At 41.1% G+C, this 14,245-nt stretch overlaps 1 non-coding gene and 1 pseudogene across 1 annotated transcript; both read left to right on the forward strand.

Annotated features, from left to right (window-relative positions):
• The first annotated feature begins 237 nt into the window (after nt 1-237).
• On the forward strand, nt 238-309 carry TRNAE-CUC (transfer RNA glutamic acid (anticodon CUC)). The gene has a single exon. It is a non-coding gene; the product is annotated as a tRNA-Glu (tRNA).
• Nucleotides 310-13,034: 12,725 nt separating this feature from the next.
• LOC102534048 (proteasome subunit alpha type-1 pseudogene) lies at nt 13,035-14,180 on the forward strand (annotated as a pseudogene).
• Nucleotides 14,181-14,245: the final 65 nt, after the last annotated feature.

Genomic DNA, 14,245 nt, shown 5'->3' on the forward strand with positions numbered 1-14,245 from the left:
AGGGAGAACTGGAAGCTGGGCGCAGAAAAGAGGGAGCTAGGTGGCCTGCGGCTTCTCGCGCGTGTGCGAGGAGGAGGCGCGCAGTGTTTTGAGGGTGCCAGCAAGCAGGAAGAACGCTAGGGCACGTGGCTTGCCGGGGGCGGAGGGCGGCTGGACGTGGAAAGGCCGGGCCTTGGCGCCAAGGCAGCGCCCAGTGGCTGGGTCGAGCAGAGGCGGGCCAGACGCGGAGCCCGACGCTCCCTGGTGGTCTAGTGGTTAGGATTCGGCGCTCTCACCGCCGCGGCCCGGGTTCGATTCCCGGTCAGGGAAGCATTTCTTCTTCCTCGCCGCCTACCAACCTCCCCAGCGCGTCCACAAACACTCCGCCCCCACCCCACCACCACCTCCCTTTTAGCCCACGCGCCAAGCCAACTCGTCCGCTCCTTCTCCCCCTCCTCGTGACCTCCGCGCCCCGACAAGAGCCACCCGGTACCCTCCACCTGCAGCCCCAGGCCCTGGCGTGCAACCTCCACCCTCGTGCCCCGCCAAACCTTTTGGCCTCGCGCGCCCACCCACTCGAGGCCTTCGGCGTCCCACCCACTCGAGGCCTTCGGCGTCCCACCCACTCGAGGCCTTCGGCGACTCCTCCTGCTCCGACGCTTGCCCCAGCCCCAAACACGACTGGCCGGCGCAGCCGTGGTCACGAGCGTGCTTGGACTGTCAAGCGGCACTACTTCTGCCACCACAATCCTCGCGGCTGACAAGCCACCCTCTCTTCCCAGCTCAGGCGGTGGTGCTGCTGCTTGTGCTGGTGGTGCTGGTGGTGCTGGTGGTGCCGCTGGTGACGGTGCTGGTGACCGTGGTGGACAGGGTGCCGGCGATGGCGCTGCAGGTTGTGCCGGCGGCGACGGTGGTGGTGGTTGGCGGCATCACTGGTGGCCGCGTCGACGGAAAGCGGAAGGCGCGGGAGAGGGCCCTCCATCTCCAAGTTGGGCCACTTGCCGGGACTGGCCGTCCCTTACGTCTCCTTTCAAGCCAGCGACCAGCCTCGATGGCTTACCTGCTGCGTGCCAGGTCCTGGACTGCCCTCGAAGCCCGTGGGCCTGTCGTTGGGCTTCAAGGACGCGGTGGTCTTGAACCGCGCAGGGGAGCAGACAGGCTGCCGGGAGGCGGAGGTGTGAAAAGGCATCTGGCCACGTGCTTGTAGTTGGACGAAAGGGCAGTGGAGGTGAGAAAGCAGGCAGAAACCGGATACCGCCCGGGAAACCTTAGCTATGCAAGTGGGAGGGTGTGGAGACAGATGCGTGGCAGGGTGCACTACCAGCCAACATGGTATTCGGATTGCACTACCGATACTCTCAGTCCTGTTATTGAAATGGAAGAATGTTACCCATTATACCTCCCTTCGCTCACCAGCAATTGCGCAGTCACACTGACACCCCTTACCCAAATATGAGTTGTAATAATTTCGCATCCTAACATGGTGTTATGTACCCAACTTAATTTCATCCCTTTTTCCTCTTCTTTATGGATCTTCTCATGGTGGTTTTGTCAAGAGTAATTTGTAGACTCAGTCTCCTTTTTTATGTTCTCTGTACCTTTGTAGTAATTATATTCCTTTTTAATTTTCTCACATAACGCTTTTACCCATTTTCCCTTGACTTTTGTTCTCCCCTTTTCCACCTTGCCTATATTGGATGGATTTGTTTCACAAGAACTTCCCACTTTTTAAAAAACTATTTTCACACCACTGTATATCTCTTCTTCATCACTATACTTGAAATGGATTTCTCCTTGTCCTGAAGTTCATCTAGTTCTATTTCCAGCTCCTATCATCTCCGTGTAATATTTTTCTTGACTGTTACCTTTTTTTCCAGTGGGTTTTTCACTTTAAACTCCATTCTTCCTTTATGCTCTTTAGCTGCCAGCAATTTTTCCTTATTCTTAAGACATTGACCATCCGTCCCTTGTCAAAAAAAAAAAAAATGAAGGAAAAAAAAAAAAGTCACTCCAGTCTCCAGAGCGTGACTTCCTATATCACTCTTGTACTTGTAGCAAAACTTTTTTGTTGAATTTTTAGAAAAATCTTTTGAATTGCCTCAACTTTTTTCTTTGGATGAAGTGGTATTTTCCAGTTGTATCTGGTTTATGTCCTACCCTGGAAATGATGTCCTATTATTTTGCATTTCATGAATATCATTTCTGATCTGATTCTATACACATTGTCAACTAAATCTTTTTTCTAGGAAGACTAGCCATGTGAATATGTAAGTAAATTAACACCCAATTAATATATAATTGATATTAATATATCAGTTTATATTAATACTAATATATTAATTACTTATTTCATTCTATAATTAATTATATGATTAGCATTATAATACTAACATGTTAATATTATTATCCTAATGATTATTAAATAATTAATAATCTATAAGTAGGCTTTTGCAGACCTTAAGTAAGTATAATTGACTGTCTGGGTTTCTTTATTAAGGAACTTCTTAATGGCAGGCTCCAATGGTAGAAATACCTGCAGTTTTTCTAAAATTGCCCAGGCAGCACAGAATTCTGAAAATTTAACTGGTTTTAGAATTCCAAAGTATCCGGGAAAACCATGTTCATTACTAAAACTGATTTTCTTGATTCAAAGTAACTTCCACGTGGGTTTCATGTTTCACAGTAAAAAGTTTTAGTGGTACTCATTAAAAATTAGTGATTCGCTATAGCAAGCCATGGCCGTGGGGAGGGGCATGGGGTGGTGGTGTTTAACCTACTCTGTCTCTCAGGTCTCCAGATGTTGCTCAGCATCTGGGTTTAAAATTCAGAAAGTTTACTGAAATAAAGACATCAGCCTGACTCTCCAGCAGGGATCATTAGTTCAAATTAACAGAGAACTATTTCCACAACAACCACCCCTGCCCCATTCTCCATTCCCTCAAGCCATTCTCACTTCCCTCAAGTAGTGAATTTGGTTTTACTCGTGTCTGGGTCTCAACTTTGGGAGAAAGAAGCAGTCACTTTCCTCTGGTGCTAAGGACTGGCAAGAAAGGAAGTGAGTGTCACACTTCTGGGATAATTCATTGTTTTAGTTTTTAGTATCACACAGCTCAGACCTACTTGCAAGGTGAAGGTGTAAAAGTTGGAATCTCAACTGAAGAATGGGGAGTGGGGGGTGGGCAGTGGTGTTTGATTGAAGATCTATGAATACAACCTGCCTGAACCACAGCAATAGCATGGTTTCTGTGGTGCTATTGGTTAACGCATTTGGCTGTTAACTGAAATGTTGGTGATTCAATCCCACCCAGGGGCGTTTATATCTTATCTTGGGTCTTTTGATGCAATAGTGGGTCATAACATTATATAATAACATTAAATAAGTTGAATGTGTACAATGTATTTCTCCTTCTGTATGCACTAAAACATGCTCACCGACAAAAATTTAGCTTCCACCCCTCACCATACAGTTAACCTATTTACCCATTTCTCCCTCCCCAACTGGATGTTTGCAGTTTTGAGTCATGATCACTAAAGATTCTCTTCCTGATGTGTCATCTTCCTTTTTCTCAATCTTTCCTCTTAGAAACTGTTTTAATCCAAAGCTCTACAGAGGGGAGAATATAGCTCAAGTGATAGAGTGCATGGTTAGCATGCATGAGGTCCTGGGTTCAATCCCTTCTAAAAACAAGTAAACCTAGTTACCTCCCCCTCACAAAAAAAAAAAATTCTATGAGTTATTTTTCTAGTAAAAGACATCTCCCAGCTTCCCACATCTTACTTATACGGGAGTCATCTATGGGCAAACTAAAGATTCTTGTGCTTTTTTTTTCAGAAGCAAATACTTTGAGTTTCTTTCCTGCGGAATCTCACAGCCAGTGGGCTGTTACAAGTAGAGGGGCTGCTACTACACAAAACAGCCAAGGCTCTTTGCCATTCAGTTAATTCTAACAGCAGATCCTAACAGCCAGAAAAAGAGAATGATCTCTGGCCAGTTTTAAAGGGCAGCCCAGTATTTCATGCATTAATGTGCTCTAATTTATTCAGCTACTCACTTATAATTGGACACTGCTCTTAAACATAGAGCTGAAGTAAAGGTCCTGGAAATAATGCTTTAGAGATTTTTCCCTTGATCCCATCTCTTCTTTTTTTAAAATTTATTTTTATTGAAGTATATTTGGCTTAGGCCCCAACTCTTCTTGTTTCATTTTACACTCTCTTTAGGTGATCTCACCACTCTTGTGTCTGCAGTTACATAGACAACTCTCAAATTTTTGTCTCCAGTAATTCTCAGCTCTAAACCCATCCATGAATCTACCTGCCTGCTCCACATAACTCCTTGGCCCATCCTTTCCCAAAGTGAGTCCATCCTTTCCCTACTCCCAATGTTCCCTCTCTCAGTGAATGGCAATGCCATCCCTTTAAAGAAACAAACTAGACAGGAAGGGGAATTCATTGAGTTTGCTTTCGCTCACCCAGCAAATCCATTTGTTATCAAGTTCTTCCCATTTTAACTTTTCTAGCTTCCCTTCCTGTTAACCCACTGCCAAGTCCCCTGGGGTGTAGACCATGTTAGCTTGAGAAATCCTAGTATAGTTATGAGGAATGTGTAGCCCAAGACCCCAGTCTGTGTTTGTTCCCACACCAGGAACTCCAGTGACCTGACCTTTCCCCTCAGCCAAAGCTGACTTTTCATCCTCTCAGGTATCCTTCTTAGCTCAGGTGTCAGGAAAGGAAGACCATGGAGGGGAAACTGTTGGCTAAAGCAAATTTTCTTACAATTGGCTGGTCTTCCAAAAGGCTTTTAGAAAAACACAAAATCCTGCCTTGTCCCTAGTCTCTGAATATGTACCTGTTATTCATCTATTTATTCATGCATGCATTCATTCATTTATCAAACATATATTAGCAGCTGTTGTGTACCACCCACTGTGCAAGGAGCTGCAAATTAACAGATACAGTTACCATAGTTATTCAGCTCACAATCTATTTTTTGGAATTCCTGACAATGAGAATAGTGTGAACTGATTGTACTCCTTGGGGAATTTCCAGTACAAATGGAGCTCCATAATCCCTAATTCTTCCTCTTTTTCTTCCATTTACAAAGCTATGAAGGCCATAAGGTTATGTTATGCACTTGCCCTATTTTGGCTGAAGGAAATTGACTTTTGGAATTTCCCAAATCTGCCATGCTTCTAAGTTTTCAGGTTCAGGATAACAGAGCAGTGTCCTTGGCTGCAGAGAGTCGAGCTCCCTCAAGTGAGAGCTGGGGCCTTGCAGTTAGCCCAGGTACACTCCAGTGTTTGACCGCAAACGATGCAACAGGAACTGCCTATAAATGGTCTCTACTTGATCTCTATAGTGTAATGGGTTAGGCTTTCCGCTGTTAGGTTAAAGCTTGATGGTTCAGTCCACTCAGAGACGCTGTGCTTTGAGCCAGAAAACACCCTTTCTTTGCCCCCAGAACATCACATTCTCCATCTCTTCACAAGCTACTTATCTAATTTCTGGGTTGTTCCTGGTACAGATGAGGCTCCTTGGGTTGTTTCTTCTTGATTAAAAGACTTCTGAGTAGAAGAACAAGTTATTTGCACCCCCCAACCCTTTCACATATCCAACATAAAGTGTTGGGTCAGGCTTGGGTTAACTGCTATGGACATTCCCATTCAAAAGGGGGAAATTGGAGGCACACAGCAATCACTGGTCCATAGCAATTCTGACACTCAGACAGGTGCGTGCTGCCAGTTTCTTAAGGCCCATGACTGCTCACTGGGAATGAGTCTCTGGCTCTCAATTCCACCTCCTGAGTTATCCTTACTCCTCCATAAGAATAACAAGTGTTTGCAGCTAATGTTTGTGCTTTTTTTTTTTTCCTAGCCTGCTTCCTGCCCATAGAAGTTTGGAGGTCCAAAGTCTTTTTTTAATTTTATACTATCTCTATCTCTTTAAGTTCAAGCTAATACATGTCCTTAAAAAGCTTGGAGAGTTTCTTATACAGCAATATATATTCCACTTATTAGATCAAAGCCACACTCACAAATCTCTTTGAAATAAGCCTTTTTTTTTTTTTTTTTAACTTCGGGCTTCTAGTGAGGTTGCTGAAAGCCAGTGCCTTTAAGAGTCTTAAAATGAGAAACATTCGCAGGATGGAAACTCTCCCAAGCTTTTACACTTCCTCTAAACTTGGAAATGGAGCAGTTAGTTCTTTAGTTCGTCTCTGTTTTCTAATGTTTTGTGATAAGCAGGAGAGGGGAAGAAAAAAAGTTCTTTTTTCCTTGTAACCGCTTAGATGCTTCAACAGGGCTGCTATAAAAGTACACTAATAAAAGACAGATTAACAAGAGAAAACCATTTTATTAGTGCATGCAGATACATCATGCGTGAGAAATCTCATGATGAGTAACTCAAAAGAGTGGTTACAACTTGGGCTAATATAGCACCTTAACAAAAATAAAATTAATTTGTAGGGGAATGACATGACAGAAAACTGTGGGAAGGTGATCAGGGGAGCTAATGGAGTAACGTTTGTTTGTAAAACTCTGTCTTGGCACTGACTTGATCTTCATGGTCATAAAACTTCCCTGGGAGAGGGGATTTATGGCAGCCTTTATTTTCCAGAAGTTTCTGCTTTCAATCAGATAAGGAAGCTCTGAGAAGGCTTCTTTCTGCACCTGTTCATTCTCATTTGCTTCCAACTCAAAATAATCCTTGTGCCAAAGTGGCATATTTAGGGGTGGCACATTTTGGTCCCCTACAGACGTTAGAAAAATCCAAGCAGTTCTTTCAGTACTCTACATGGGAAATTACTTAGCTAGGTCACTGAATTCATTAGGTATATTTTCTATTTTCCACATTATTGTAGACAACTGTGCTGATGTGCTTTCTAACACTACAAAACAAGGGTCCCTCTTTATCTGGTTTTCAATAATATATTCTTTCATTTAACTTCAGGCCATCACTACCAGCCTTCCTGAGGCCTGTCAGGATTTTGACTGCCAGCCAGTCCTCGAAATAGCACCCCCTGTTTTAGTTATTGTTATGGTAGCATCTCACTTTCTGACAAAGTAGGGGGCATTTCCTACTTTAATAAGTGATTATCTATTGTTGCATATAAAAACCACCCTAAATGTAATGGCATAAAACAGTATCCACTGTATTATGCTCATGGACTCTGTGAGTCAGGATTCAGATATAATTTCTACCAACCATTCAAGAAACAGAACTTCCATTTACCACAAAATCTCTGAGAGACTAAAAAAAGGGGAGTACTTACCATTTCATTCCAGGCAGTTAATATAACCTGTTTAAAAGCCAATCAAGCACAGTGAGAAAGAGAGAAAATATAGGTATAGTAGTTATCTCTGGGGGAAATGAGGTTAAATCATTTGGTGAGAATAAAAGAGAGGATTTCAAAGGTACTGGTAAAATTATATTCTATATTAGGGTACAGGGAACATTTGGGTTGTCTTTTAAAAGTCTTCCTTATACTGTGTATTTATGTCACTTATAGATTTATATTTATAATCATTTCATTTCATTTAAGTTTAGCAGATCAAGAGAGTAAATGGGGATAAGTACAGTGACTACCTCACTTTTCATTGCCAACTGTCAGTGTGTATATTTTAAACATGATAAAAGAGAAAAAACCTTAAAAAATAAAATTTACTATTATTATTGTACTAAAATGAATTGTGTACCCCCAAAATATATATCCAAGTCTTAACTGCTATTACATATGAATGTGGCCTTATTTGGAAACATGGTCTTTATAGATGTAATTAAGTTAAGACAAGGTCATCTTGATTAAGGTGAACCTTAAATCCAATGACTGTTGTCCTTATAAGGAGAAAGGACATATGGAGATATAGGGAAGAAAGCTCTGTAAAGACAGAGGCAGAGATTGGAATGTTGCAGCCATAAGTCAAGGAACACCAAGGGTTGCAGGGAAGTCAGGAAGAGCCAAAGAGATTATCTTCTATGGGTTTCAGAGAGATCACAACCCTGCCAACACCTTGATTTTGGGCTTCTGGTCTCCAGAACTTTGAGAGAATACATTTCTACAGTTTTAAGCCTCCCAGTTTGTAGTACTTTATTATAGCAGCCCTAAGAAACTAATATAATTACTGTCATATTAAAGCTAAAAGTATGATGGGGAAAGAGAGGAGCCCTGCAGAAAGTGGAAGTGTGTTAACTTCCTCACACTTCAGGTGTGGAAGTGTCAAAGAAGAACCAGAGCTGGACAGTGGTTAGAGAAGCAAAAATGTATTTTATTTCAAAACTATGGCAGCAGGGGAAAAGAGACCTCAGTATACAACCGGGCTCAACTCCAACAAGTAGAGACTTACAGACAAGGAGCAGGGTGGGCATTAGTGTATATAAAATTACTAAGAGGAAATATCAGGGGTTAGGGAGGGGGGATTCTGTCTAAACAGACTTAAATGGATCCTTGCTGAAAGTTGGCCAGGGTGATCACATATCAAAAGTAAGGGATTCTCTCTAAATTGACTTAGGAGAATTCTTGCTAAAACTGGGCAATACAGGCCTGACAAGGATGAAAACAAAAGTCCAAGGTTGAAGTCTAATTAAGAAGACTTAAAAGAGCCTGACCAAAGTTTGTCAAGAAGAGAATCTCTGTCAGAAGTCAACCCACACTGTAGGAAAATATAGAGAGTTAAAGATCTATATGGTATCATAATTTTATACATTAACTACTGGATGAAATAAAAAGAGATGCTAAACCTTTGAATTAACAGAAAGGAAACAAATTAAAGAAAACATAAACCACATAGTAAAATATTTTTAAAATAATACAATATAAAAGTTATCCTACACTGAAACAAGAAAACTAAAGATCTGTAACACCAATAAATTTAAAATTCCCTATTAAGGGAAACAAATGAAGGGAATAACTGATTCCCAGATCAAAGCCAGTGGCAGTAGAATTTTCTTATTTTGTGGATCCCAAAGCTTGAGGAATGGGAATGTGAGTATGGATGAGGTCAGAAACCTACTTTCCTCTAAAGAAGACAAAGTGGGGTGTTTCCTACTTTAATATGTGATTTTAGTTTAGCCAGCTGTAAACTATTTCCCTAGACTTTGATTCAAGAGCCAATGAAAAATAGAATGCATATGAAATAATTTAAGGTTTTGCTTCCCATTCCAACTTTTGGTTCTGATAGTTGAGTTCCTAATATTCAGATGTGAAATGTTTCCAGAAGAAAACACACCATCATAGCTCCGCTGAACTGTGGGTAAAGGGGTAAGTGGTATCAATTTCAGCTGATACCTGAAGATAATGGAGCTCTTCATTTAACTGAATCATCAAGCAATAAAGGAGATTACTAAGTTGTCTGGAGTAATTGATCATGGTAGTCAAAGAGAAATAGAATTTGTGGTACCCAGAAAGAAAAGGATGAGTATATCTTGAATCCAGAGGATTCTCTAGGGGCACCCCTTAGTATCTTCATCTCCAGTGGTAAGCACTAATGGAAAACCATAGAAACCCAATTCAGGCAGGATTCCGATCCTTCAGGAATGATAATTTGGGGGACTCTACATGTAAAGGACTATGACCAACTAAAATGCTGGGTGGTGAAGAAGAAAGCTATGAATGCCAACCATAGTCTCTTGGCCAGTTGCAGAATTAAGAGTTGTATAATCTATGAATATATTCTTCCCTCAAATTTTGGAGGGAAGCTATGGAACAATTGGAACTATTACTGGGTGGAAAGTGGTATGCTGATCATGGGAATGTAAGTTGTTACAACCGCTTAGGAAAGCTGTTTGGCAATACATACTAAAGCTGGACATGTGCACACATGTTCCAGTAATTTTGTTCCTAGGTATTTACCTAACAGAAATGTGTGTGTATATACATTATTCAAAAGATATGTACAAAATTGTTCCAGAAGCTGTATTCTTTTTCTAATAGTTTATTATCTGACATACAACAATATGTCCATTTTTAAATGTACAATATTAAGTTTTGGCATATGTATACACCAGTGAAACCATCATTACAATAAAGATAATGAACGTATCTATCACCCCCAGGAGTCTCTTTATAACCCTTTGTATTCCTCCCTTCTGCCCCTTACTGCCTCACGCCTCCACTGACCAGCACATCACAAGCGAATTCTGATCTGCTTATTGTCACTAGAGATTAGTTGGCATTTTCTAGAGTTTTACATAAATAGAATCATACAGTAAATCCTCTTTTTTTGTTTGATATTGTGAATCTTTTAAATTTTAGTCATTCTAATACATATGTAGTGGTATCTTAATACCCACTAGGATGGCTATAATTTTTTTTAAAAGCAACAATAGAAAATAAAAAGTATTGGCAGAGATTTGGAGGAACTGGAACCACTATACAATGCTGGTGGGAATGTAAATGAACCAGCAATTCCATTACTAGGTTTATACCCCAAAGAATTAAAAACAGGTATTCAAACAAGTATTTGTACATGAATGTTCATAGCAGCACTATTCACTCCAGCTGAAAGGTGGAAACAACCCAAATGTCCATCAGTGGATGAGTGGATACACAAAATGTGGTAAATACATATGATGGGATATTACTCAGCCATAAAAACAAATGAAGTACTGATACATGCTGCAACATAAGTGAATTCCCTAAAGAAGTGAAAGAAGCCAGACACAAAATGTCACATAGCATTTGATTCCATTTATATGAAATATCTAAAATAGTAAGTCCAAAGGAACAGAAAGCAGATTGATGGCTTCTAGGGACTGGGAGAAGAGAATATTGGGGAGTAACTGCTTAATGAATGTGGCATTTTATTTTGGGATGATGAAAATGTTTTTGGAACTAGATGGAGGTGGTGATTACACGACCTTAAGAATGTATTAGATGCCACTGAATTGTTCGCTTTAAAATGGTTAGTTTATGTTATGTCAATTTCACTTAAAAAAAAAAAACTCAGCTTGGTCCCTGAAGTCCAATGGTCAGCAGATTTAACTGTAAATCAATATACTGGTGGTTCAAGTCATCCCAGTGTGTTTTTAGCCTACTACTCCCCAGCCCTGCTGCTTCTCTACCAGAAGAGACTCTCTCTCTTAATTCATTCCTCTTATGTAACCAGATGAAAACATCTTTGCACTACATCTAGATCGGGCAAAAAAAAAAGTACTCTGAAAAAGCAATTATCCTAAACTAAAGCCCAACCAAGGCAGTTCTCTCTTCTATGTGCTTAGTATAAGGTGTCACCATCTGTGATGGTTTTTACATGCCAACTTGACTGGGTCATTGGGTGCCAGATATTTGGTTAAATGTTATTTCAAGTGTTTCTGCAAGGTTGTTTTTTGCATGGGATTAACATTTAAATCAGTAGACTGAGTAAAGCAGACTGCTCTCCCTAGTGTGAGTACGCCTCATGCAATCTGTCGAATGACCAAATAAATCAAAAAGACTGCCCTTCCCCAGTAAGAGAGAACTCCTCCTGCCTTACTACTTTCAAACTGGGAATTGGCATTTTCTTGCCATCAGACTTGGACTGGAACATCAGCTGATCCCTGATTTGGAGCCTGTTGGCCTTGGTCTTTGGATTTGAACTACACCAGCAGCTCTCATTTCACAAGCCTTCAGACTCCAAATGGAACCAAACAATTAGCTCTCCTGGGTCTCCAACTTGCCAATTCATGCTGCAGATCTTAGAACTCCATAATTACTTGAGCCAATTATTTGTAATAAATCTCTATCTCTCTCAATATAGGTATAGATCTCCTGCTGATCTCAATATAGATCTTCTACTGGTTCTGTTTCTAGGAGATCCTGACTAATGTCATTCATCCAGTTCAACATCCAAGAAACTTTACAGGCCCCCTTTTCCTCCTTCCTTTCGTTAACTTCTAGTAGGAAATCTCAAGTTAAAGGGATCTTTTTAAAAATTGAAAACATGATACTGAATACAATCTTAAGAGGAAAATGCATACCTGTTAGCCCTATACATTCAAACTACATGATAGCTGCTGAAGTGAAAACACTCCCTAAAGAACTCAGCATTGACATCACTGGACTTGATGCTTAATGGATGTGGTGGGTAGGAAAGGTTCTGAGCTTATTTCCAAGGATGTTGTGATTCACCAGAGGTGGGACCCAGGAAAAGGTTCCTGGTTAGGGGAGTGGAGAAAGATGACTCAATTTGGGAGAGACTGACCTTAGATCCAAGTGTGCAGGGTAAGGAGCTGACAGCTTGAGCCATGGGTGGGCCTGGAGAGTCAGAAGTTGGTGTGCCCTAATATTTGCAGCTGCAGGAACAAGTAAAAATGGAGGCCTACAAACCACATGTCTAAATATTTAAAACTTATAAATTAAGAGAATAAACAGTAAAATAAAATAAGATCTTTCTTCCTACCTTGACAAAAATATGTTCTCAAGAATCTATGAAGCCAGGTTTGCATTTAGAATTATGGGACTCCTCACAGTTCTGTGCCTAAGTGTGGTGGTACAGGGAGGACCCTCTCCTCTCAATGTGCTCCTTTCTGCACTGAAAGATCATCTCACCTCCCATGTCCGAGCTTTGTTCAAACCCCTGAAAACAGTCATCTTTTGGCCACCTGTGGATCCATCTTTGCCTGCATACACTGGAGGTCTAATCCACCTCAGTAATTCTGATGTGAGAAGAGGCCTAATCAGACTTCAGACATATGTGCAAGTTATTCCTAGGTCCCAAGTAACAGACCATGGCCTAGAAGAGGGGTGCTGCGCCAGGTGGGCTTGTCCCATTAACCTTCAATGCTTCTCCCTCTGCAATGGGGAGGGGCATTTTTGGAGGAGATCAGGAATGTGATCCTTTTGTGGGGAGGGAGGGCCAAAAAGGGACATGTTTTTCCTCAGTCAATCATGGGGAAACTATTAAAGGGAGAGAAGCATATAGACTTTAGAAATGGAAGGGAAGGAAGGAAGGAAGGGAAACTTCTGTATTCAGAGAGTCAATGGCAAAAATATTGGAAGAAAAATTATCTTCCTGGCTTGACTTGTCACAATTTTTCTTTCAATATTTCTACCATTAAAATTTCCTTCCGGCTCCTTGATCCACCAGTTTGCAGGAGGCCGCAGCTAGGCTGGCGCCGGAACCATGTTTCACAACCAATATGACAATGATGTTACAGTTTGGAGCCCTCAGGGCAGGATTCATCAAATTGAATATGCAATGGAAGCTGTCAAACAAGGTTCAGCCACAGTTGGTCTGAAGTCAAAAACTCATGCAGTGTTAGTTGCATTAAAGAGAGCACAGTCAGAACTTGCAGCTCATCAGAAAAAATTCCCCATGTTGATAACCATATTGGTATCTCAATTGCAGGACTTACTGCTGATGCTAGACTTTTATGTAACTTTATGCACCAGGAGTGTTTGGATTCCAGATTTGTATTTGACAGACCTCTTCCTGTGTCTCGTCTTGTATCTCCAATTGGAAGCAAAACCCAGATACCAACGCAACGATATGGCCGGAGACCATATGGTATTGGGCTGCTTATTGCTGATTATGATGATACAGGCCCTCACATTTTCCAAACCTGTCCGTCTGCTAACTATTTTGACTGCAGAGCTATGTCTATTGGAGCCCGTTCTCAGTCAGCTCGTACTTACTTGGAGAGACATATGTCAGAGTTTATGGAGTGCAATTTGAATGAACTGGTTAAGCATGGTCTGCGTGCCTTATGGGAGACACTTCCTGCAGAACAGGACCTAACTACAAAGAATGTTTCCATTGGAATTGTTGGTAAAGACTTAGAGTTTACGATTTACGATGATGATGATGTGTCTCCGTTTCTGGAAGGTCTTGAAGAAAGACCACAGAGAAAGGCACAGCCTGCTCAACCTGCTGATGAACCTGCAGAAAAGGCTGATGAACCAATGGAACATTAAATGATAGATCAATCTATATGTGGAATATCAAACATGTAAGAATGCAGGAACACATATTGAGGACAGTAATCTATACTTTGAACAAAAAGATGCAGAATGGTGGAATGGTATGTTTTAGCAATCAGTCCAGAAGTGAGTTTTTTCCAAGCAACTTTACTAAAACCATACAATGGGGTGCATTTTTCTTTAAGACAGTCTATATAATCATTTTCTAGAAAGTATAGCTATCTGTACTAATGTTTTTATATGGAGAACACAGTGTCTTTGTGGTTTTAAAGACAACTGTGAAATAAAATTGTTTTGCCTGCTGAAAAAAAAAATACATAAAATAAAATTTCCTTCCACCCTTTGACCCAGGTGTCACTCACCGCACTACCA

The sequence above is a fragment of the Vicugna pacos genome, chromosome 21, assembly GCF_048564905.1.
Source record: "Vicugna pacos chromosome 21, VicPac4, whole genome shotgun sequence".
Taxonomy (NCBI): Eukaryota; Metazoa; Chordata; class Mammalia; order Artiodactyla; family Camelidae; genus Vicugna; species Vicugna pacos.